Raw genomic sequence first — 26,515 nt, forward strand, 5'->3', positions numbered from 1 at the left:
GGGGATGTAAAATGTTTGCCTTCTGAGTTGGCTTTCTTGGGCTAAGACAAAGCTCTTTGGCTTTAGTTCACATCTTTATAGGCTGTTAATTTGCTAAGGTGGGGAAATTCAAAAGTGCAACCCAAACCTGTAACCAGGGGCTCTCTTAGGGAGTCACTGAAGTTCAGAGAGGATGGAGTCTCACACCACAGGTCTGATCTTGCCCAGCCTCCTGTGGATTGTGGTGCTTCTCAACACAGTCATCCCATGAAGCCTGTGCCCAAACACTGACAGAAGGAGAAACAACATTCACCACCAAATACTCCCAGACTGGAACTGTATGCTGTCTAAGATCCCTGTATTTTCAAAGAAAGCTTAAATAGACAGACAATTAATTAAAAAAAAAAAAAAAAAAAGAGGAGAGATCACCTTGAATTTCATCCGGCTCATAGCAGATAGAATCATAATGTCTCAGGTAATTAGCTTTGCCTGAGATGATGATCGCTCATTTTAGGAGTATATAAAATCTATGAGTTGTGATGTGAAGCAACCTGCAACTCTCCATGCATCCTTCTAGAATTCCCTCTGTACTCCTATATCTCTCTCTAAATCGTACCTCCTCTCCTGGGGAAAGGCTTACCAGAGCTTATCAGATTCAATTACTGCTGTTTCATATCAATGTTCTCATGTGAAATCAGAATACAAATAAGCCAAGACTACCTCCATACCCCCAAACAATTACAAATGCCGATGATTCACCAGTTATTCATGCCAAACCAATATTTTTCAGTATTTTATAGTTCATGAGTGAAACATTTCAGCATGTTCAGACTGAAATCACTGGCATGCCAGGAGGCATTTCATGGAGAAGGGCACTCTGCATGGGGACAGATAGCACACTCAGCAGCTGTCATGCAATCACATTTGTCTTAGGGACACTTTTTACTTTTCCAGTAGGTTTGGAGGTGAAGGATTAGTAAAAGTTTTATTTACTTTCAAGAAATTTTAGGTTAGATGATAAAGCTAATCCAATTTTTTACTTTGCTCCCACTGTAAGACACACACACTTTGCCCTATTACTTCCCCCAGCTTTTCATCTGATGTAATTTTTAAATACACATACAATGAAAAATTATGTGGTGGTGTTAAAACATTTCTTTTTTCTGCTGCATAGAAAGAATTTAATTCACTATGCATGGATAACCAATTTGTTTATACTCAGGTTAAGAACAAAGCCAACTAATAAGCTTTGCTGTCACCTTAAATAAATGGTTTCACAAGATAATAACTCCATGTAGCTACGCCCAAGGGTCATCAGCATTTTTAAAGACTCTTTATGTTTCAGAAAAAGAAGTCACACTGTAAAAGCCAGCAACACTGTGGGAGAGCTATTGAAAACTAGTATTTTGTTTGGATGTCAAGGTTAAGAGTTACTGGGGACCTGTGGCCACAGAGGCTTTAAGCAGATCCCCCACCCCAAAAAGGGTGTACACCAGCGAGCCTTTCCTCAGCTTGGAGGAAGGCAAGGCTGGAAATTGAGCCTTATCACAAACCTATGTCCCAGCTCATCCACCATGTGAAACACCTCGAGCTTGATTGCAGATAATAATTGTAGCCTGTTCTAGCTGACTTGAAATGCTGCTGAAAGGGCAGCTCTGGCTCCTTTGTCTCGTTTCTCTGTGCCTGTTTGTTGCCTAGTGCTTGTACCAGCACTGCCAGATCTAGAAGTTATTCTGAAATGAAAAAGGGTAAGTCTTTTTGTTAGATCTCCATATGCTGAGGCCACAGGATCATTAGTCCCAACTCAAGGGAGCAATTGGAAACCTGCAGTCAGAGGAATAGGAGTGGAAGATGACTTCCTACCCCTTTAGCAACTCTTCCAGTTAGGTTGGTGTAAGCCAATTTGTGAAACTCAGGTGGTCACCTGTTTCATGGAGAAATTTCTTGTGCATGTGTGTGAGAACTTAGGATGTGTATAAATATACAAATTAGCAATACATAGATATATAAATATATAAATTACCTTTCTTTTAATTTTATACATTAATGAGGTAATTTTGTGTTTGTGATGATGTATCTCCGGCCTTAAGATGCTTTTTGTATGCTTAGCAAAGCATAAAAGGGACCAGTGAGATCGAGGCATGAAACTATCTTAACACAAAATGTGGCAATCCAGGGGTATTGCAAACTTCCTCTGCCAAGCAGCACAGCTGAGTTTTCTGGGGAGTCAGTAACACACGGTATTTGTTTGAGAAAGATACCTCCTACTAGTGAGTGTCCTCACAGGATGGTGAGGAGTCACATGAGTCACAAGGACCTCTGAAACTCTGACATCCATGCCTGGGGAGAAAGGGAAGAGGTGGGATTAAAACTACTGATGAATGGGGGCGGGGGGTGGGTTGGTTTTTTTTATTTGCATCACCAAGATGATATAAGTGGTGGAATAAAATTTTAAAAAGGAGAAACTGCAAAGATTAATTTTGGGAACGACTTCTCGAGTGTGCAACTTGTCCTTCTGAAGGGCAGGTTGAGTTACTGGAGGTGCTTGGTCTGCAGAGCTGCTCCGTGCTCGCTATGCTGCAGTGCACAATCACAATTAGAAAATATTTTAACTGTTATGACTGGAAGTGCAGTGTGATGCAGCAAGCCTTTTTGAACTCTGGATGCTGCATTTGCCTGTTAATATATGAGAGCAATTACCTCATCTCTCCTAAGGGAAGTGGTTGAGGCCCCATCACTGAGCACCAGTAGGGCCTGATTTTCAGAGGCAGTGAGCAGTCATCTATCCCCTGAAAAGTGAACTGCAGATAACAATGTGGTGCCAGCAGAAGGATAGGATAGCTGTGGCCTGTTATGTATTTTTTTCCGTTTCAGACTTCTGGGATTGCGCTATTTGTGTTCACCTGATAGGCTTGTAAATATAATTTTTTTAAATACTCTGTAATCAACCCACACAGCTCAGTTCCTCTGCCAGTTCCCACGCCTTCTTTCCTCAGTCCATTGAAAATTCTTGGTTGGGAAAAAACCCTAAGAAACCACAAGTGGAGTGGATCATCACACCCCTGCAAAGGTTTGGTTGCAGAGAATTAATTTCTTTTGGCTAGATTATTCCCAGGGCTTACACATCTGCCCAAAGGAGTGAAGCAGAAAAATGCATCTCCTACCTGATGCTGGGCAGCAGCTACACATTTGGTTTGGGTGTGGGGTCCAGGCCAGACATCTGTTCTGCACACATGAGCATGGGCACAAGGTGATGTGGAGACACAGCAACGCTTCTCTGCCTCAGGTGGTGGACAAGGGGAGATGGGAACTGCCCTGTGGGGAGCAGATGCTGCTACTTCCTTCCAGGAAAAGTTAGGAAAGAAAATATGGCTCTGAGCAAGTTCATGGGTTTAATTGAAGCAAGACAGCTACAAGTACTCTTTTATATCCTACTTAAGGAGCTTGAGGTACTAAGAGGTGTATGGTCCAAATGCTTGGGTAGCAGAATCTCTTTATAGCTGGGGAGGCTGTGATACTGCAGTAACAGTGTCCATCCTCCCTTTCCTGCTGTGTCCTGGTGAAAAGGCAGGTACATGCACTGCAGTGGAAAGGGATAACATTGAGAGCATTCAGGTTTTAATATCTTGAGATGTTCTGGAGTGTGTTCTTTTTCACCTACCAAATGCAATAGAGCATAAATCCTAACTATGAGCTGGATTATTACTTGCACGTGGAAATGTACCCATGACCCGTGTGTCACACCTGTTCATACATGAGCAGGTTCCCAGAGAAAATGTCCTATATATGGAGTCCAAACTTGCCAGACACTTCACGATGTGTCCTCTCATTTTCTCACTGGCAAAGTCTGATTTATTTTCCTCTGGCTATTATTAGGAGACTTTGTTGTGTGCACAGGAATATAAAAAGAACTGTTTTGGTTTCAGTCACTGGGAGGGATCTTGTAGTGGATGGTGTCAACCATTTCAGACAGAGGCTCTGCAGTTCATCACTGTGCCATGTTGTATTCGGACACAAATCTCTCTCAGTGCTTCAGCTGATTGCAGCTGAAGCACAAAGATGGCTTAAGACAAATGTGTATGTGGGAGATGCAGCTGCAACACCTATTCTCCCTGAATTATTCCTGGAGTGTGAAATGTTTGAAAAGACCATTTCTGCAATGCCTTTTGCTTTATTATACAGCTTTATTTTCTTCTCTAATGTGGGGAAAACAACTGTTTGCCACAGGGACCCTACTGGGGGTAACCCACAGATGAGACAGCTCGGGTAACGGTCTTGAGTTTTTTGCTCATAAATTTTTAAATCTACTTTGGGCCTGTCAGTTTATTTCACCATGTAGAAACTATAGCCTGTACTGAGTATGGTATGAAAATGGAAAATTTCTGCTAGGAAGTTGTACTTGATGCATGTCCCAGGGAAAAAAACAGGAAAGAAATACTAGGTTCTTAAAATAATCACAATGTTTTTGTGTTGGGTTGGTTTTATGCTTGTTTTTTTATCCAGAAGGCATGTTGCAAATAAGTAAATGCAGCCATGACTTATAAAGCCTAAAATTTTAACATATTGTTTTTAAAAATATCTTGAAAGTTTTCAAAAGCTATACTACATGATAAAAAACCAGTTATTTTTTAGTTTGGAATAGATTTCTTTTATTTTTCCTTTGTTCTCTGTACACATCTGACTAGTGAGAGCCTTTTGAAACTTTCTCACTGGAAATTTGATTGGTCTCCTGATCAGCATGACCACACAAATTAAGATCAGAAGAAAAGAAATGACGCCTCAGAACAGAACGCTAAAAGAATATGAATTGAATGTTTCACATCAGGAGGTCTTTCCAAAATCTATTCAAATGGTTTAGGAAGGTGTTTGAGTCAATCTTTAAGTTGTTAACAGTGTGTTCAAAAAAAGAAAATCAGAGCTATGGTAAACAGGTGAAGACAGAAAATGTACTGTAAAAGGGGATGGTGAAGAGAAGAGGACCAAGTCAAGTGTAGGTCAGAAAGTGTAAGTTCAGATTCCCCAAAATTTCTACCCATACTCTATTTGTGAAACACGTGTAAAGCCACAATGGATTTCCAAGCACAATCCCAGCCACTCTTTCACTGTGTTAGCCTGACAGGCTGACAGGAGAGAGAACATGCTAGGTGTACTGCACTAGGCTTTTAACTGCTTCACAGATACTTTCATAACCAAAGTATGGAAACAGGATCCTAATGAAATTACTGTAAACTCTGCTCAAACTAGTTGCAAAATTGTACTCCAGGAGTGGCTGTTAGTGATTCACTGTCAAACGAAGTTGAATTAAATGTGACTCCACTGTGATCTTTCATGGGCCAAGTACTATTCAGTATTTTCATTAATGACTTTGCTTATGAAAAAACAGAGTCAGTTTGCTGAGTTTGTAGGTCATGCCAGCCAGCCCTTTGAAGGAAAGGATGAAAATTCAGAACAACAATGATACACTAGAGAAGTGATAAGTAAATAAGTAAAAGGCCATTCCAGACAAACAAAAACAAGAGCAGTGGCACAATATGTTGCACAAATGTGAGGTGGTAAATGACTTATTGGATGGCTGTTTTGTAAAAAGAAGGAATGCAGAGTTGCAGTGGATCACTGGCTGTAAATGACTTGGCAGTGCCATGCCACTATGAAAAAATAGATGAGAACATATAAATAGATGTGACAGATGTGAGATAACAACACTACCCTTCCAGCCTCCTCAGCAGAAGTGAGACTAGCTTTAGATACTGCAACCTGTTTACCTTTGGACACTGTACTTTTAAAATTAAAAAAATAAAAAGACAAATAAAACCAGTTGCCTGGTAGTGCAGCAAGAAGGACTGGAGAGCTTATAAAGATGTTTTATGAAGAAGGTTTGGAAAACCAGGCTGATTTTACAGAAGGATGGTAATAGTCTTCAAACATATAAAGAGTTAAGGCAGAAAAATATGAATCTTTCCCCATTACCAGTGAGACAAAATGAGAAATAACAAGCTGAAACTATAATGAATGAAATTTGGGTTACATGTACGCAAGAGATTTCTGATGGTGTGGATAGGAATCCCAACAGCAGACATTTGTAAGAACAAGTTAGACCAACATCTTAGGGAATTACACAAGTGCAGATGATCTTTCTTTTGGTTGAGGGATAAAATGGCATCATCTTAGATCTTTTCCAGCTTGGCTTTTTATGACTCTGCAATATGTCTTCATGAATCATGTAAGCATTGATGAAACACAAATGTCTCCATGAAAATAATATATTTTCAAAATCTTCTAACCAAGCTACATGCATTGACAGTTCACAAAATTGGCTTTTGTTGGGATTTCACTGTTGTATTTGGTCACATTTTTCTATAATTTGCAAGAAATTATAGGCATTTCTTGGACAGAAGAGTAGCACGTGGACATACCTCTTAAATTCAAATATGTGCAGTATTCAAACTGGCTGCAGAGGACTAGTGGGAGAACAGCTCACAGTGACCTACTCTGAGTCATGTTTGAGCCTCACCTTTCTAACCTGTTAGGTAATTGTTTACTGTGTACTGTTTCCCTGCAGGTGAGTGATAATGAAAGTTCAAATGTTAAAAGAAATTGAGAGGTTGTTGTTCTCATTAGATTGTGGAGAGCATTAACCTAGATTGGGCTATGCTGGCAGCATCATGTGCTGCAGATAACTGCCCTCCTAGCTACAAAAAGATACAACAAAAATTTTGCTGTATGCATATAACACAATTTCAACACACATCCTGGTGCAGTATGCTAAAATACCTTTCAATCCTGTCTTCAAAATATTTTTGTCAGAAACAGAAGTACAGTAATCCTCACACCATTTATATACACAAAGCATTGCCAGTCTCTAGTTGGTGTTTTTGAGATGCTTATGTACATGCCTGTGTAGACTTGAGCCGAATCTACTTCCTCAATGATATATGAATAGATCCTGAATGCAAATGTATCTGCCAGATACAAGCAGCTGCTCTGTGCTGGGCTTGTCCTTTCCTTTCATTTAGCTATCATAAAGTACTCTCATTTCTAGTTAAATGCTTTTGCTGAAAGTATTAGAAAATAAGGTTATATAGGTTTTGTTTATTTGTTAGAAAAAAATTAAATTATTAACCTTAAAAATGAAAGGTAATGTAGACATTTCTGGTTTGGCAGAAAAGATCATCCATCCAGTTAACCAGCCTGCCTAGTTTGTTTTTTTTTTCATAAAAGTTGAAACTTTTAGCCAATCCCATTCTACTTGTTGACCAGTGGTAGACACTCAGTGAAAAGTGAATATGTGGAATCTGTTTCAAAAGAAACAGAACAAGTTAAAGGAGTTTTTGCTATTTCTTTTTCTTTCATATGTAGATCGTCTCTTCTGCAACAGTTTCATTCTCTGGTTTTATTCTCCAGTTTTAGTCTTCAGTTGAATTCTCAGCTAAAGAGAAAAGCTGAGAAATCTTTCCATGGAACTTCCATATCAGCAAGGCGACAAGGAAAGGCAATCTAGCCATCCAAAATGTAGCTGGTAGAAACAAAGTACATGAGTGCTGATCTTCTAAGCTGAGTGATACCTGCCATGTAGGAAGGTGGTAAAAGGCTGGCTGCAGTCTACTAGGATCAATTACCTGAGGATTGTCTGTAGTGAATGAACAATTTTTGTGTTTGCATGTGGATTTGGGACACGCAGGATGTGCAATGCCTGTGTTGGGAGAGTCAGCAGACAAACATTGCAGGTCAGCAGCACACTCTGCACAACACTGCAGGAAGAGTAAAGATCCTATGCAAAGAAAGAGCAAGCCTATGCTGGCTGTGGTGTCAGATCAGATCAGTTTGTAGCAACAACAGATAAGTGCTAATGACTAATTTACTTAGCACTACTAAGTTAATTCTATTACCCAGAACAAGGCTCTCTCTGCCTTGGCATTTGGAGAATTCCAGCGCAAAATCAAAAGAGAGACGATGGCCCAAGAGTTAATAAGAGGGAAACATCTTACTGCACTTGCCAGACCACAGAAAAATGGATTTGGCACTTGGTACTGTCATCCTCAGGTACATGAACTGATGTCGGGCTTGGATATATCAGGAAACAGGGACTGAGTCTCATGCTGCTATCTTCTGAGGATAACTTGCTCTCTTCCTGATGCCTAATAGGAACTGGGATATGCCTAATAAGACCAAACAAAAGATACAGAGATTAAACTGCACCATTGGTATGCACTGGTGAGATGACTGGAGAAGATCTCTCACATGCAACAGCTTCATTTCCATGCTTAAATGATTTACTTCTTTATTAAGTCCACTTGAATCAGCATTTCATCCCAGGAAATTAAATGTATGTGAAAGAAGAGCTGGTATCTTGACCACAAGCTATGCTATAGGTGTGGATTTAAATACAGAAGCCTGCAGAGTTACATATTACTAATGAGGGAAATAGAGCAGAAAAATAATTTGCATATGCTCACTCTTGGGGGAAAAAAAAGCTACAGAAATCCTAAAATGTCAATTGAAAGTATTTAAAAATAAAAGAAAGCAGAGCTATTGGAAGTATGTAATTTCTCAAAGAACTGCTGTTTCACTTCATGGCTAGACTGTTGATTTCAGCAATGTAGGAAAGGTGGCAGAACAATCTGCTTATAGTTATTATGATACTCACAGCTTTAGGACTCTGATTGTTTCCATCATTCTGGGAAAAAAATCTCTAGCTTGTGAATAACTCTGTCCTCCCCTGCTCTAGACCAGAAGCAGTCACGATATTTTGGCATGAAATGTTTTATTTCCAGAAACTGCTAAGGTAAAATTTTTCTTATGATTCTCTTCAGATTTTATTGGCATTTTAAAATCAGCACCTGCCTCACCCCTTCTCAGGACACTATGGGATACAGGAAGTGGGCTGGAGAGATGGTGCTGGAGATGGCAGTTCTGTTAGGCACCAACTTCGTGCACCAGGGATGATGGTCCTGCATAGGCACCATCCAGCAAGAAGCTTTAGTCATTCTTAACATGAGTTGTGAATAGGAGCTGACTGCTGCAGATGAAAGATTCCATATCCCAATTACTCACTGCTCAGTTATCCAGCACTCCCCAAGGTTTTGAATTTCTAATGAAAACACACTATGATGTTGATTCTCTGGAAAGAGGGCAACTTGTTAACCATGAATCAATAGGATTGCCTCTTGCCATATCAAATAGTTCAGCCATGCTTTGAGAGCTTTGTAAAATCACTGTGGCACAGAAACCAGGAACTGGTCTCACTTAGAGTTTTCTCTATTATTTACAGAATCTAGGATGTAATATAACTTTTCAGTCTAGATTTCAGATGAATTTGTCAGTGAAATGAAGATGTCAGGAAAAATAAAAACTAAGAGGCATTCCAAGTTGGTTATGGGAGAAATCTTCATAAACAGTTATTTGCATCCATATGAAGTAACTTAGATTAATATTTATTTAATTATTTCCTGATAACAGATTTACTTTGTTGTTGTAAAGTGAAATTGTAGAGGCACATGGAGAATCAGTCATCACAACTGATGGAGAAACTTTAAACCCTTCCCAGAAGCTGACAAGAAGGGGTGCACAGAGATGAGAGGTAATGCACTTGGATACTTTAAACTTAAAGCAAAAACATCCCTAAATGGGACTGGTTGGTAACTGAGAACCTCACAGCCATCATCACAGCACCCATCACATAACTGGGCCTGGCCTGGGGAAGAACAGCATCTTTTCCTGAGGGCAGATCTGCACCTTGGCACAGGGGAGAGCAGGGGCTGTCCTAGGCCACACAGACAGCACCAGGATGAGGGCATTCCCATGGCTTGTTTCTGTTAATCCATACAGAAGAATATAGTCTAAACAAAAACCTGGCGATGGGTGAAATCTTTGAGGTAGTTGAAGCAGTGGAAGAATGTTATAAATAAACATAGGTGATCAAGTATTTGAGAGGTTTTCCCAAGAAAATTCCAGCAAACCATTGCTTTTTAAAGGTTTGGAGGAAAGATTTGGGAAAGCAAGTGCAGGTCACAGGCGAGCTGCCCTTGAATAACACGAGTATCTCTGAGGCCTTTCCAATGCCTCAACAATATTCCAGCAGTGAGTGAGTGCCTGGAGGAGGGTGGGCACTTGCTGGTCCCATGGCAGAGCTCCTGGAGGTCACAAAGCTTGTCCCTCTCCCCTAGTCCTTGCTCAGCAATGATGTGGTTGCTTTGAATCAGGCAGCCAAAAGCAGCTGCAGTTTTCTCCTGCAGGGACTTTGTTTCCCTTGGTTTACAGGCTGTAGTCCTGCATGCTCCCATGGGTGACAGGGCACAGCACTGGGCAGAAGGCATAGCTGATGGCTTTCTCTCTTTCTCGGGCCCTTGTGTTCTGACCCTGTGTTTCCTTCCATGTGAGCTGCAAAATGCTTGGCTTCTCCATTGGTGGCCGGTGGCATAACACAATGGTTACCTTGAAACACGGGTGCGAAGCCAAGAGCCTGGGAGGCAAAGCTTTGTGCCCTGGTAAGTGTCCTCTCCAGTTTCTGAACAAAAAAAAATGTAATTTTCTTTATATCTGACATTTTCTTGTCTACGTTACATGTAGTGATGCTAGAGCAAACTTGGTGAAGTTACAAAAGGAGTCAGTTTATCTGATTGTATTTGTTTTCCCTCACTGTTCTTTAAAAAAATAATTAGATGTGATTAGTAATATTTGCTGTAGCCTGGCAATACACATAGCGGCAACAGATGAGATTCAATCTTAGGTGAAACTGTCATCCCCAGCTAATGTGTGTGGGAGAGGCATGCAGACAAGATTTTCAGCCCATTTATTCAGTTATGTAATGGCCTTTTAAACATTTTCCATTTATGGTCCCTATTTAGTTTACTCTAAGTCACAGTGGCTTCATGTCAATCCAAGCCATAACATACACCAGACAGCCCAGACATCAATCAGAGCAGCCTATGGTCTCTGTGCATTTCTTCTTTAATGAAAAAAAAAAAAAATGTCCATTCCCTGCCCTTTAAATTGAGACTTGAGAAAATAATTCATTTTGGTTGCTGAATAGAACAAACCTGTTAAGGGAGACTAGATCTCCACCCATAACAAGTAAAATAAGAGTTTAGAAACTGTTCTTTCTAAAAATATTTGAACTTACCTTTTGTGTTGTCTGGCTTCAACCATGATTGAAAGAGAAAACATGGTGGGGAAAATCAGTCCGGCAGTATAACTTTCAAACTCTTCAAAGTCAGGAGGATTGACAGGCTCTTTTTGTAATACTTCCATACATCTCATTAAATGAGGTCTGGATTGGTGTCTAGGATATTTACTGGACTAAGAAAAACCCTGGCTCTACTGTAAACTAATTTTAACAGGAGTTTCAGCAGCGTTCACTTCTTTAATTACCTTCACTTTAGCACTCCTCTCTCTTCTTAACTTTTTCAACCACCGTGTACCTAACACTCAGGATATTTGGGTTTTTTTTAATTAAATGTGTCAGTGGTGAGTTATTTGAGCTTCAGTGTTGGGAGTCAATGCTTTTCCTTACATCCCACCTCCCTCTGAGCCCTCACCATAGGCATGAGAATGCAAACCATGAAGCTGAGGTTCTAGGGAGTGTAACTCAAGCACTGTGGTGTCCACCAAAGGCATGCTGTACCCCAACATGGACTGAGCTGGGTTATGCAGTGCAGTCAGGCCCTCTGCAAGGTGCATCTCATACATCTTTCCCAAAAATGAGTAGAAAAAGTGAGTGAGGAACACAGTGGTGCTTGTAAGAGCTGTGTTTTTAAGAAAACCATTGCCATGTGCTGGGGCTTCCCCCATGTCAGAGCCAGCAAGTTCAGCTCAGGTGTGACTCAGGACAGGGTGTAGTGTTGAGGTGCCCTGGGTCATCCTGAGCAACCAAGCTGGGTGCAGGCTTTTGTGGAACCAGGCTGGCCACAAAATTAGCACAGCTGCTCTGCTGAACTGCCTGTGCACAGCGCACAGGGCAGCAGAAATCCATCCCCCGTGGTTTTTTCACCTGCTGCCCAGGGCTGTTGTAGCTCCTTAATTAGCAGGGTTCACCTCTTACATCATTAGGTGGATCTCTGTTTTAAGGGTGATGTTGTTTTTGGTGTTTGGACTTGCTTGCACAATTTTGCATGGTGCTGCTCGTCACCCTGACAGACAAACTGAAACGTCTGATCAGATCTTTTGCCTCTGTACTGGGAAATAAAAGGCACACGGGCAATTATGCACCTGTCTTGTCAAGGTACACAAGCGTGCGATGAGAGCGTGTGCCAGGTGGGCATGCAGATACACCCAAGGTTAGTGCCAGTTAGTGTGCTCAGGTTCTGGTGGCTCTTGAATTGTGTGTATGTGGCCAACAGCCAAACCTTCCTGGGAAATGGGATAAACCCCATGGCAATTAGACCATGCAGCACTCCGTGCAACCACAGCTAGGTCTCCAAGCTCTGGGTGAAAGCAGCTGGGATCTGCCCCCACTGTGCTGCCTCCTGTACGCCCTTGGGATGCACCCCCAGTGTCCTGGGTGCTGTTGGTGCTGACCAGTGCAGGAAGGAGAGGGATGGCTGTGCTGTGGCACTGCTGAGCCACCATGCTTCAACACCCCTGGCCAGGACTCAGCCTCTCCTGCTCTCCACCTTTTCACTGTGCTGCACCCGCCATTCTTTTTAAACGCATTTCTTCCTTGTTCCAAGGGACACATTAAAGCACAGTAGGCCATGGGATGGATGTTAAGTCTGCCAGCTAACTGATTAACTGTGTGGGTGCCTCCCTCTTAGCTGCAGGCAGAGATGGGGACAGAGGTCAGTGCCTTGCTGAAGGTCTCCAGACAGTGCTCCCACAGAACCAAAATGCTGCCTGGTCTGTCTGACTGGGGGAGGGCAAGTCCCCTCCAGGGCATTTCTGAGGGACCTGAGCTCTGGTGGAAAAACACAGATCTTTGAATTCCAAACTCCCAATATTTCAGCATAAGAGGCTGATCCCCCAGTCTGTTGGGTCAAGAGCATGCTGCAGAGGGAGAGTGGAACTGCTGTGCTTATTTCTGTGTTAATGGAAACAGACTGTACCCTATATTTCTTCTCTGTATTTACTTTATCAGATTGAAATCTGATGGGTCTGGTATATTTGTGAGAGCCTTGTGTGCATTGTTCTGCTGTTTGGTTTTGATAAAACATGGTATTGTACTTGATGTTCTTTAGCTACGTCAAACCTTGCTTCATGGCTAATGCATGGCATTAGTCCATACCACAAGTTGTGCAATGCTTTACAGCAAAAATATTGATGCTTCTTGGGGATTAAGAGTGTTATTTCAGTGTAAGTTCAATTGAAGAAGGAAAGGCAGAATTGAGGGAAAAATAATTTCACCGCAAAATTAATTTTGGCCAGCTGGTTAAAAGAAAAATTCCATTTTTTTTTTACCCATTCAAGTGTTATGTATTCATCTGTTTCTGAAAGCAAACTTTTTTTCTTTTTTCTTTTTGGTTTTAATTTCAAGATCTGAAGCAAAAGAGTAATGGTAAAAAAGCAAAAAAAGTTCAAGTTTTGTCTGGAGCCCTCCAGAAAGTACATCCAACCCAGGCTGGGGGAGAGAATTACAAAGATTTTACAGTATCTGGTCTCTTTCCCAGTCAATATTTCCAGTAAAGTCTCAAGGACTGGGAGAGTTCAAACCAGCAATGTTTCTTGTATCTGATCTAAGTCCTATAATTCTGCTGAAAAGAATGTGATGTCAGTGGAGGTGGATTTGGTCCATTCTGCACAGAGCTGGCACTTGGAAATAATCATTCTGGGAAACTGTGATGGGATCTAAATACATATGGCCTCTGTGGTTATATCTGAGCTGCTAAATTGAACAGTGAAGAAACACTCCTTGCTTGATTGTTTATGCCATTACACTTTCACAACACCCCTGGCACACTTTTCCAGCAGTTCCCAGCATGTTTTAGGATGGGCTGCTCCCCGCAAGAAGTCTGCAGGGAGCGAGGGAGCCCAGTGCTCCTGGGCACTGCAGAGATGTGGTGGCAGGATCTGCAAACTGAACGGGCTTTGCAGCCCTGCAGAAGTGGGGGTGATAAAACCACCTGGCCAGGCTGAAGGCTGCCTGTTTAGCTGAGCTTGCAGCACTGTTGTTTTTGCCTTTATGACAAGAATTTGAGATCCTTTTCCCCTGCCAAGTGGATAGCTCCTTATCCTAGCAGTGCTGAATTTATTCTGCTCCTTTTTCCCAGCCAAGGAGGCCCCTGTAGTCTGGAGGGCAAGGACCAGCGTGGATTAAATGGTCCTGCTTACAGGAGAAATGCCACCTCCATTTCTCCAGGTAGCAGCAAGATAATTCTCTCACATCCACCCTTTGGACTCTGATTCATGAGCTCTATTCATTCATGCTGGGCTGATAAAAGAGATGAACAGCATGATGGGCTGCCACACCTGTCTGTCTGTTATTGCCCTGCAACAGGGGCACTGAAAAGGCAGTGTCAGCTTCGCATGTTCTCCGGGTCAGATGCTGATAAAGACAAACAAGCTGCTTTTTTGCTTTTGTTTTGTGCTACTCTGCCTTAAAACAGTGTGTGGCAGTGACACATGACCCCTCAGATAAATAAATAAATAGATTTTGAAGTTGCATTTTCAACATAAATTCTTTGAGACTTGTTCTGCCTTTTTTTTTTTTTTTCTTTTCACAAAGCCCAGTCTCTGCTAAGACTGGCAGATTGTTATTAGACCTGCTGCTATTAATCACAATAATAATAACAGCAGTGAGTACCTACATGAACCAGATAATGATTTTATTAGATGCCACAAATACTTTTTATCATGCAGTGAAAACGTTTATGTCATACAGCCTAAATGCCTTGACTCCAGCTAAAACCCAGACTGCTGGCTTTCTTCCAGAGTATTTGTGACTATCCACATAGTAATTTTGGGGTCAGTGCTGCGTGTTCAGAGCCAGGCTGTCTGAATCCAGAAGGTCAGAGAAGGATGTTCCACACTTATGCAATGATTAATTCCAGCAAGATCACTCCATCTTGCTCTAAACCCAGCACTCATACATATTGCAGGGATCTCTACCCACTGAAGTTTGCATGTGGTGATTTTGCATATTAAATTCCCGAGTCCTCAGGTCATTATTTGCATCATGTATCTTCCTCTCTTGGGCTGACGATGTTGCAGTATAAAAACACTGAGGCTAATTGTTCTAGAATTACAAAGATCCCCTGAAACAAAGCAGGTTTGGAGGATAATGCAGAGCAGGTGCTCAGAAAACAGAATGTTCTGTTGTCCAGTGACAGGTACCACAGGAAACCACAGATACTGTCCTTTGTATTGGCAACATTTGTCTCTAGATATTTGTGCCTCTTCACAAAAAGAGGCAGCATAGACAACCTCCACAAGTATCTTCCACATCTACTCCCATAAGCATAATATTAATTTATGTTTTGCATAACTATGCGTGTTTTTCTGGAAGTAGATCTGCCTTTATTTTATTTACACCGTGTTGCAGCTGTTATGACATTCAAGGGCAGATTCAAAACTGCATTTTATCTCTGTGGATAAGTCATCTTGAACAAAGTCCAGTAAAAATATTTTCAAGTCATTCATAAATAGATTTTTTTTTTCCGTAGGATGTTGTAATTCACCCTAGTGATCCTTAAAGAAGGATATTGCTGTAGCAGAGCTGCATAGGCGTTTTAAAGTTTTCACAGAAAGGTTAGGCATTAAATTCCACAAAATTTCCATGAGGAAAATGAGAATATATGGGGTTATTATGATTATTTATCCTCAGGCTATAGTAAGAAAAATAAAGCTTTGGCCAGTGAAAGGAGAGAAAGCTGAACATCACATTGCAGAGTCTTTGCAAAATCTGTCCTTTTCTTTTAGCTGCAGGTATTAATTGGTGGCAAGGAAAAGTAAAAGTAAGGCTGCAGTGCAGTCAGGCATGGCAGCAACCTTGTAAAGGGCCACTCCATTTTTGAAAGTAATTTCCGTATTCACGTGATATAAGGTATTTTTTAATATAATCTTTTGTTTTGTTTAGTTTGGAAACTTTGTAGTTATAATCAAACTAGAACAAACCCAAGGATGTTAGAAATATTACTATAAATTATTAATGAAATACTGAAGCAGAAAATGAGGTGGAAAACAACTGTAGAAATCAATATGAAGGGGGTTTAGAGATAGGATTGGGGGGTTTTTTGGTGCATTTATAAAATATCTTATTTTTCTTTTTCGATACAATATGAGTAGCATAGGATGAAGGAAAACCTCGCTAAAACACAGTGATTCCAAAAGGGATCCAGAAGAAGCTGTGCCATTATTTTACCCTGAAAGGAAAGCTGTTTCAAGCTAGCCTGTGAAATCTACTGTTTGATTGAGGTGCACATGCCAGGAAAATCCCTTCCACATAATACCTAAGTATTTCAGCTGCAAACACACTGGCAACTGTAGCAATATCCAGTTACAGCACTCAATAGTCAAGCAACATTATTTTATGGCAAATACCTTTGATAGCAATTTCCTGGTGTTTGTTTTATGTTTAATTTAAAGCAGGCTCATAATAAAGCATGCTTTTAATAAGCATAACTCCTTATAATATATATTTAGATACTGTACCTCATCAGTTAAAACAGGAAAAAACCAACAAGCCCAGAGAAATAATCATGCTTAGCAGCAGAAAGTGTGGGGAAAACTTAAAAAAAAAAAACCCAAAAAAACCTCCAAACAAACAAAGAACAGAAAGCCCAAATGACATGTAAATGAGCACTTATCTCTTATCCTGCTGTGATGCCCAGATGAATAAACAAGAATTAGTGTAAGCATTTTTTTGTTAACAGATAATTCCATAGAATTATATATGTTTGGTTCATTATGAGCTTGTGAGCTGTAATTAGGGATTTTCTAGGTGCTGTGCAATGAGCTGATAATTCATAGTGTTGTAGTGGCTCTCACATCAACCCCCTCACACACATGTGCTTTCAATGCACTCAGTATTAGCAGCTAACTAATGAAGTAAATGAGCTGAAATTACTGCATATGAAGAGTTAATGAAGAGTTTTTTAATACATTTTATGATCGTAATTTAGTGTACTACACAATTACAAACCTGAGAAGAGTAGAGCTTTCAGCCTGATCAGAGGATAATATGGTGGATCATTTCTCTTTTATAAAGGCCTGCTGATTTAGCATTCCTTAGTTGATAGAGTTGATCTCCATAAAAATACATGGTAAGAACTAGGTAGAAATAATAACTAATTGCATAAGGCGTTTGGGATATGCATTTGCATTGAATATATTCATGCCTACCTGCTAACTGCCAGCTAAGAAATAGATGTATGTGTACATGTCTGCCTTATGTGAATGGGTGAATAGGTTATTCGTGTTTTTCAGAAGCTTTATAGACAGAAATTCAAATATTTATGGTAGTTTTAGGAGCACCATAAAGTTGGATTTCTTAATAAATAGCTTGTTTTCTTTTTAGAGATAATGAATCACATTTTATGTTTCTTAACTACCTAGGAGTAGTTCATGAATAATCAGTCATGCAAAGCTGTCACACTTGGTTAAATAGCTCAGTCCTGTTTTTACTGCTTCAGTCCTTTATATCTTTAATTACCTTTATTTAGCTGATATGAATCACCCCAGAACACATACTCTCCTAGGCAGCCATATTTCTGCGTGTATTCTGCAAAGCACTGATTGCACTTCTGGCTGAAGTGCAAAATACAACAATGTCTCTCTTTTTCTTTGGCATGGTTATGGAAATATTTTCCATAGTTCTTAATCCTTTTATCTACAGAGAACTTGTTCTTCCCCCCTCCACCTTCCTCCATTCACCCCCTGCCCCCCTTTCTTAGATGTATTTCACTGCAATGGTGTTCTTGCTCAGTTGCCTTCTCATACAGACACACACATTTTTATTCTATGCAAAGTCCCTTGTGAGAACGTTTTTCCCAGCACTTTCACTCCTGGAACAAAGTTCTTTGGATATGCAGCCCAAAATGCCTTCATGATTCCTCCGTTTGCAATCGACTCTGCACTCCTCCTGAAGTGCATTGGCTCTAAAACCACCCCACACAGCTGGTCTCTAGCTCACAGTGTGAAACTCCGTGTTTGAGACAGCAATTCACTCAGAATGGGCTTGATAATTTCAAACATAAACATTACTGCCATAATAAATGACTGAAAAAGCCACTTGGCAGCCAAACCTACTCCACTGCTCCGGTACTTGTAATGAAAAAGTGATGATGGGTTAAAGTCATAGTAACTAGAAAAGCCTGTTGATGACTGCCAAAAACACTCTCAGGCTAATGTGAATGTCACTTTCCATTTATTTTTTCATAATCCTGCTGTTACAGTGGACAGACAGATTTGTTATAATGGTTAGTGTCTGCAGATTAAATGTGATTAATTCTCCAAAATGAAAGGATTTCATCTTCATGCAAGAAGTTAATTAGGCCCTAAAAATTGTCTTGCAAATCTCCAAAGGAAAGACAGACAAAAAAAGCCAACAACCCCAAAGAAGATAAACTAGTCGGATTATTCCAGGATGATAATTTAGTTGGATCTATTACTTCAAATTCTCTCCTCTTTTTTGAATATGTTTTAACTTCTTTTCAAGGACTGCAGCTGATTATGTTTACATGAATATAAACAAATTACTCTTCCCTGTTCATTGCAAGGAGCTGGTCTAGATGACATTTAAAGGTCCCAAACAATTCAATGATTCTATTAATGTAGCTGAGAAGATGAGTTTCAGTGCAGTATTTCTGATTTTTTTAACAGGCTTGTGACCAAGGACATGGTATTTCACATTTCTGTGTTTTGGACTAAGTAATGTGAGGGTTCAGACAAGCTTTCTCTCTCTCTCTTTTTTCCCTGTCCACTTGAGCTTTTACCTTGTTTTTAACATTTTCCCTTGAAACTTCCAGCTCATGAGTAATAGGGAAACATCCATAAAAACAACACTTGCTGTGAAAAATACCAGCTCAGAGATAGCTGCATAATGTCAAACACATCAACAAGTCATTAGCACCCTAACCTTCTGATGCATGGTCTGACATCAGCGATGCCTGCAATCCGACTGGCAGAGGCTGCTGTTCTGGCTGGTCTTGCTTTTTCAAATTCCTCTTTGCATATTCACTGCCGACTGCACAAAACTGATACGCCTTTTCGATGAAACAAAGGAAATATTATTGGACAAACTGCTGATAACAATATGTTGTTATTTGCATATCTAAATGCTGGCTTGTGAGTAAGCACTGTGGGTCTGGGAATGGGTGGGTTTCTGTTAGAATGACTGAGACTGTGCCTCTGCTTTAGTGAAGAACACTCACCAAGTGTCTTCCCCTTGTCTGTACACAGAAAGGTAGGAGCCACTCTTTCCAGTTCACAGAAACTTTTGCCTTTTGGTACATATAGAAAAAACAGTAAGATTTTACTCTACTGTGATTTCTTTTATTGAAAATTTTCTTTAAAAAATCAACAATATTCCATGAAAACATTGATAATTTTCATCCTGGAAAGTTACATGAAATATTCACAGAGGTATTTAATCAGTTTTGAAGTTTCTGACACCCAAAACTGTGGCCCCACTTGAGTGCAGTTTATTGATTCTTCTAACACTATTGTGTTATATTTTCCAAGCCTTGGACAATGAAGCTGATGAGCTCATTTGTGCCTCAGTCTGAATGTTTTACCTTTTTGATTGGGATGTGGTTCCAATGTTTTCCCATTCTTCTTTTCACCCCTACCTACCTGCTTACCTGCCTTTTACGGTACTGCTCCTCCACAATTTTAGTGATAGACATCAGTGTCCCCTCCAGTTCCTCTTGTACTTCCAACATTCGATCTATTTTGGTAAACAAGTTGATAAAGCTGCTCTCTTGCACACTGTGCCAGGTACACCACGGCTGATAGTTCAGGGCAGGGGTTTTGTTCACCTACTTCTTGTTTATTCCCTCCAGACTGAAGCATGCACTTGGGAGTCAGCATGGATAGAACAGCTCCATGTACCCACCCTTTGAAGGGAAAATCCCAGGAGAAAATCAAAATGCAACACACTCTTTATGACCTATGGACCTGTTTCCTGTGTAACAGGTGTTTCCCACACTGGAAATTCAGGTGCTTTTTGCACTGCTCCAGGCTTTGGAGGTGGTCCAAAGCTGCTCTTGGAAGACCCTGGTGAGACAGGTGTATTTTGCGTGCCATAAGACAATGCATCTCTAGCCCGCAGTTTCTCTGAGCTCCATAATTTCCTGAAAAAATGGATATTCCTTCCAAGTCCTTTGACAGATAAAGACCTTACTCAAGATACTACAGCTTTTCACCCACAAAAGAGATTAATTTGGAAAACGCCAGCAGTGAGGTCTCACACTGACTTCTGCCCTGCACCTAGCGGAGCAGCAGGTGCTCCCTGTGCCATCCCTGTGCACAGACAGGGGAACACGAGTCCCGTGGCCCTGTCACACCCACAGCACACCCCAGATGTGGCACTGGGACATGGGGATGGTAAGCAGGGGGCAGCCTGTGCCTGAGTTTCACCCTGGTGTGAATTTGTGTGTGTGAAGCACTGTCTGTAATAAGATTCAAGGGATCAAAATCTCCCTGACTCCCAGGTTGCATGTGCATGCTTTGCCACTAGGAAAGCAGTCCAAGCAGTGATGTTTTAAAGGATCCTGGGACAGTAAGGGTTGTGTTTATGGTTAAAAATTCAAAGCTGTGGAGATGATACACCACAGGATTTTTTAGGAAGCACAGGAAAAGAGAGAAAAGGATAAATAAAGAATGGGGCTGATGGACCTTCTCCCCTGTGTTTTCAGTTCACGCAACACCCAGATCATTCAACTCTCGTGTTCACTCTGAGAGCCCTCATGGCAGTCTGGGAGCTGGGTTGTGTTAGGAGTGCTGCACAGTAGACACATCCGTGGTGAATCTGTGGGAGATGATTCCTGCCCTGGGTCTAACAAAGCTGCTCATCTTCTCATGTTCTGTTCAGCACTTTGTCTTTCCAAATGGTCAGGGCGGTTTGGAAAAGTTGATATGTGAATACTTTTACAAATAATCCCACATAGAAGTGAAGGAAGTTGATGGGCAGGTCTGTTCAGTAGTGCCATTTTTAAGAATTCTCTTCTCTGCTGTAACCCAAAGTAGGCCATTTTCATCGTGCCCCTGCAGGACCTCCTCTGCTAAGGCCATGGGAACAAGTGGAATCTGAGTTTTCAGAGCTCTGCAGGAGGCAGTCCAGAGAGCAGCGTCGCTTCTAGGGTATGATAGGTCTGACTTGGTCTGCAGGCAGGATTGAGTAGGTGATGATGCCCTCTAGTGACTTCCTAAAGAGAAAATGGCATGGAGCAAATAACGAGGTTTTTGAGCTGGTAAAAGACCTATGCTGATAAAGAATTCAGGGCCCCTGGCTTTATTTTTCTATCTGACTGAATGCAATTTTTGTATTTATTTCCCGCAGCATGTTAAATTGTTCCAAGATAACGAGGCCTTTGTGAAGTGTTGGGCTTGGTACAGTTTAACTCTTGAGCCTTTTTGTTAAGGAATTCTGCTCTACTCTAGTAGAGTTTGCATAAAATAAAATACACAGCTATACTATTCCTCTTTAACTAAGGAGAGAACTTTTTATAATACAAGGGCTATGTTTTCATAAAAAACCTTATTAGTCATAGTATGTCTGTTTCCTTGCCACGAGAAATTCAGGTTAAAAAAACATAAAATGTGGATTTATTCTCTGCACTCATTTAGTGGACCTTACTTAACTTTTAGGGAAGTCTCCACAATTTCCTAGTTTTTTTCCAGCTGAGTAAAATAGAATTGGAGCCAGATATTTTATGAGAGCAATGTTAGTTATGTGGGCAGTGCTTTCTGAATGCAGATGAGTCAATTGTAAGGAGTGTAAGAAGAGTGGATATAAAAGGTTGACAAGCACCACGTTTGCATTCAAAGTACTCTGATACACTCACCCCTCGGTTTTCCAAGAGCTGATCCATTCTGCAGAGACACTCTTGTTTGCCCCTGAGTTCTTGTCTCTGTGCAGCTTTTCTTGTTTCCCCTCTAACAGGATGGCACAAAAGATCCTCTTCTCTGAGATCTATCACATATACACATAATACTTAACTTTAATTCTTGAATTACAATCAGAGTTTTGCTATATCATTTCTCTTGGAAAGAGACCTCTTTTGTGTGTGTGTATGTGCATCTTCTCTTTTTACAGAAAAGACATCAATGCTAAATAAAAATTCCAAATCATCTCATGTCCAAAAACCCCAGTAGTTTCCCTTGTTGTTTCACCATGGTTGTTCATGGCTTTTTTAGCCTTGGTCTGAGCTGAAGGAGTAGGATAATGAGGAGGAGAAAATATATCCTCCTTGTGCTTGGCAAAGGAGCCACCATCCTGCCCCTTCAGTGCCTCTTTTTTGTTCCCAGAATGCATGAACATGGCCAAACATGTAACAAGCAAATATCGTACTTTGTACCAAATCTGCATCCTCTTTGTTTGCTTTACCCCTTGTATTTTCAAATACTCATCCTGCAGGATCTCCAGGGTGAGGTGAGGGCTGTCCTGCTCCGTGGATCCAGCCCAGCATGGCCCTCACTGTCACCTCTGGGCCAGCTCTGTACCAGAGGGTGGTGCATGCATTTGCCAGGGCTGTAGAGAAACCTGCAGGCAAAAAGAGGACCAGGTAGTCTTGGTGAGGTGAAAAGGGATGCAAAAAAGGGAGGGGACACATAGGAGAACAGAGGTGATAAATGAAAAATGTAAGGAAAACCAAAGGATGTATTTGCCTTCCAACTCAAGCAGGTTTTTTGTGTCTCAATGCTCCCAAAATCTGGGAAGTAGAGGTGCCATGTTTGCAAGAGGTCAACAGCAACAAGGGCAATAGAGTTGGAGAGAAATACACAAAGAAAAGTGTGCTACAAATGGGGAAGATAAACCCAGGTACATGTCACAACATGCCCCAGCCTTTTATCTTTGCTGTCACTTGTCAAGTGACCGTCTGAAATAATCAGAGGGTATTAATTAGATTAGCAACAAGAATTCAGTGGGTGGAAAAGTGGGACACTGCTTACATTATACATGTCAGCATGGATGACTTCTGTGCTAATTCGAGGTGTCTGTTTTGGCAGTTCTTGGTGCTCTCTCAAGCTGACAGAAAAGTGCTCTGGGTGGAAAGAGGTGTACTTAATCTGTATTTCACTACTTACAGATCTCAATTAGAAAAGGGTAAAAAGTGTGCTAGACCATGTACTAATAAGCCCTGTGTGAAAAGAGCATTATACCTACAGAACCTCCCATGTGAGAGGATAAAGTGAGATGTGAAATAGAGGGAGGTGTCTCTTTGTTTGGTTTTAGGAGTCCTCAAGTAAGACTGTCAATTATCAAGGTTAATCTTATTCTTTGATCACACTCTTTTTTTTTCATGTAGCAGCTGTCCTTTTTAATGCACACAAATGCTTAAAGAAATGAAAGCCCTACCTTGTTGGTACTATTATAATTCAAATTGTTTTCTTGGTAACTTTTTGTGCACAGGCTGTTTTTATGTATAGATAAAGTTTTTGAAAACTTGAGTGAGTTCATGCAGTACTGGAGGAGAAGACAGCAAGCCTGTGCAGGTGAATTTGAAAGAACAGATCTCTTTAGGACATGTGATGTACAAGCTTAGAACTGTACGGCGTGGTCTTACGGGCTGTTCTGTCTGCACTTGCGGGCATCCCTTCAGCCCTCACTCTGCCTGATTCCCTCCTATGGAAGAGTGCTCTTTAAGGACGTGCCTGACCATCATCAGAGGACAGTTTCAATATATTTGTTGTTTTTCCACATTACCAGTCGATACAGATGGTGCAGGTGCAGGATGTTACACCTGAGTGCCTGAACGTGGAGTGAGGAAGAAGATAGGTTTCCTCCTTGTCAGGCAGGGTGATAGAGAAGCAAAAAGACATTCCTAGATATACATTAAATGTTGGAGCAGGGATTGATAACAAAACTGGAGAATGCCTCACTGCTATGCCCCTTTAGTTTACATGGGAAAAAAAAAAATCATATAATGAATTAGTAAATTAATTCTATTAGGAATTGTTGGGGGGAGATTTTGCTCATTTACCTTATCCCAGTATAAGTGTTTACTATGGACCTGGAAAATTTTATTTCTGAGTGCTTACAGTCCCTGTGTGTTGATGTATTTGGGTTTTTGGGTTTTTTTAGTATCAAGTAGTAATCTCTGTGGTTTTTAAAGTACCACTGTGCATGTACTCAAATACTCAAACTGCAGGGCTTCCCAATTTATGGTTTCTCTTCATGCTATATCTGAAGAAGCAGAATAAATAAGAGAAACTTTTCATATTTTCAAGTGAATCAACACTTGGGAAGCTCTTACATTTAAGCAAGTTGTTCTTTGCCTATTGTTGGTATATCACAGACAGACTGACAGGAATAGGTCTCTGCAGGTAGAACTTTGGCTGCAAAGCCTGGATGACTGGTGAGGGTACACAGGAGGACAAGAACCTGTGTTGCAATTGCATAACTGACAGTTGAAAAAAGACTGCTTTCAATTATGAACTAAAAAGTGCACAAGAAACACGGAGATAGTGATTGCTTTAATCCTACACTTTCAGTCACATGATGGGACAGGACCACACTTTGAGGCAATCTGATTTTCTTTCTATAGATTTAGGATTCTTCCACAATTCCCTAATTACTGTGGAATGTTGGTAATAACAAGCAGGGCATTATCACTACATCTGGATTGTACAGCACTAGAATAGTTTGCATTTCTTTAGTCTCATTTACCATGGGGAATTTAGATGTAACCTGACTGGTGAACCTACGTGATTAATATTCCTTTTTTTAGGAGTGTAGAAATTGAGATGAACCATGCTGGTATTTTTTTTTTTCCTCCACACTGTACAGACTAGAAAAGCCTGAGATTGGAACCCATCCTTAAAGGGTTAATTGCTTTAACCCCTAAAGTGTATCTACAGCTAGCACAAAAATCTTTATTCTCAGTTTTATGGTCTTGGGCATACTCCAAAGAAATTAATAGAAGGAATTTTTAAAATGGTTCTTAACCTCTGTTAAGAAGTGTTCTTTAACACAGAATAGGTTTTCTCAGGTTTTCATACATTGCATTTCTAAGAAATTAATTAAAAATGTATTAGTACTGAGAACATATATAATCTCCTGCTCCTGAGACCTGCTTTGTGAATGATTATTTAAGTTGTTCAGACCACAGTTCTAACACTCCTTCTAGGGTCTACTTCTATAGCACACAGAATTCATACACTTCTTAGCTGCTGGATTTTACTGCACTGTAAGACAGCAAAAGATTTGAACCAAGGCTTACTTGAACTAAATCAAAATTTTGATGCTTTTAAAATTTACACAGATTATTTCTAAATGCCACCTCATTTAGAGCAAAACATAGTAGGTCTTTTCAGTAGAATGTGGATCTTTACTTTCTCAGCATTGACATCTGAGAAACGTGCTGACATTTCGGCTCCTCCAGCGAATGAGGTTTACAATTTAAGTGTGTTTCATCCTGACTACTTTGAAATGCTTCATTATCAATATTATATATTATTTTGTTTTTATTTTCCTCTCAGAGAAACACATGTAGTACAAAAGAGTGATTTGGATGGTGATCACCAGGCAGTGGCACACAAAAAACTGAATGTATGAAAGTCAGGAGGATCATGTGTGTGTGCTGGGTTTGGCTGGGATAGAGTTAATTGTCTTCATAGCAGCCAACATGGGGCTATGTTTGGATTTGTTCTGGAAACACTGTTGATAACACAGGGACTCCAGCAGCTGTGTGGGGTGCTGTGGCTGGCTGTGGCTGGCTGGCGTTGAGTCACAGCACTGTGGCTTGAACTCTCTCTGTGAAATGCTTTTACAGTGTTAAAGTGCAAGTCACAAGAAGCAAAGTGACAGTCTGCCTTCCATACAAATGTGTGAACAGCTAGATAACCTGTGTTGATATGTGGAGAAAAAAAATCACATCATTTTTGGGTTTTCTGTTTCCCAGCAGCACAGTTAGCACTATGCCCAATAGCTCGCTATACATTATGACCCCAAAAGTGTACAATCAGAGTCACAAAGAAGTAGCTTTTTGTCTGATTTACCTGGAGAGAGCTCGAGACCCTAGAGGTATGGATGTTTTGTATTTCTTTCTCCCCTCATTGTTATTCTGAAGGATATGTACTGAAATGCCCAGCTGATTGCCCACGATCTCTCAGCCGTCTCTTGTCCCCCACTAACCCTGTCCAGACTGGAATGATTCTTCAGCCATCAAGCTGTGGGAGATAACATTAGTCCGAGTTCTTGGCCATAACTCCTCAGTTTCCAGGCTAGGGCATGTAGGCAAGATGAACCTATCACAACTGTGGTTTAATGGGTAGAAACAATTAAGTAATTATAAATCAATGAGGTCTGTAACTCTGGTATTATAATAATTACATTTTAAAAGGCACTACTTAGTTACAATTCAGGAATTATTTACAGGCAATAATTAAGGTCAAACTGACTTCCTCCTGTTACACAGAGTATTTGTATGAGCAGCATGTCAAACTA

At 40.7% G+C, this 26,515-nt stretch overlaps 1 long non-coding RNA gene across 1 annotated transcript; it reads right to left on the reverse strand.

Moving 5' to 3' along the window:
- Positions 1–18,409: 18,409 nt before the first annotated feature.
- On the reverse strand, positions 18,410–22,791 carry LOC111943923 (uncharacterized). Its single transcript, XR_002865031.2, has 3 exons — positions 22,418–22,791; positions 21,912–22,039; positions 18,410–21,272 (listed from the first exon to the last, which is right to left on the reverse strand). It is a non-coding gene; the product is annotated as an uncharacterized LOC111943923 (long non-coding RNA).
- Positions 22,792–26,515: the final 3,724 nt, after the last annotated feature.

The sequence above is a fragment of the Cyanistes caeruleus genome, chromosome 6 (genome assembly GCF_971803275.1).
Source record: "Cyanistes caeruleus chromosome 6, bCyaCae1.hap1.1, whole genome shotgun sequence".
Taxonomy (NCBI): domain Eukaryota; kingdom Metazoa; phylum Chordata; class Aves; order Passeriformes; family Paridae; genus Cyanistes; species Cyanistes caeruleus.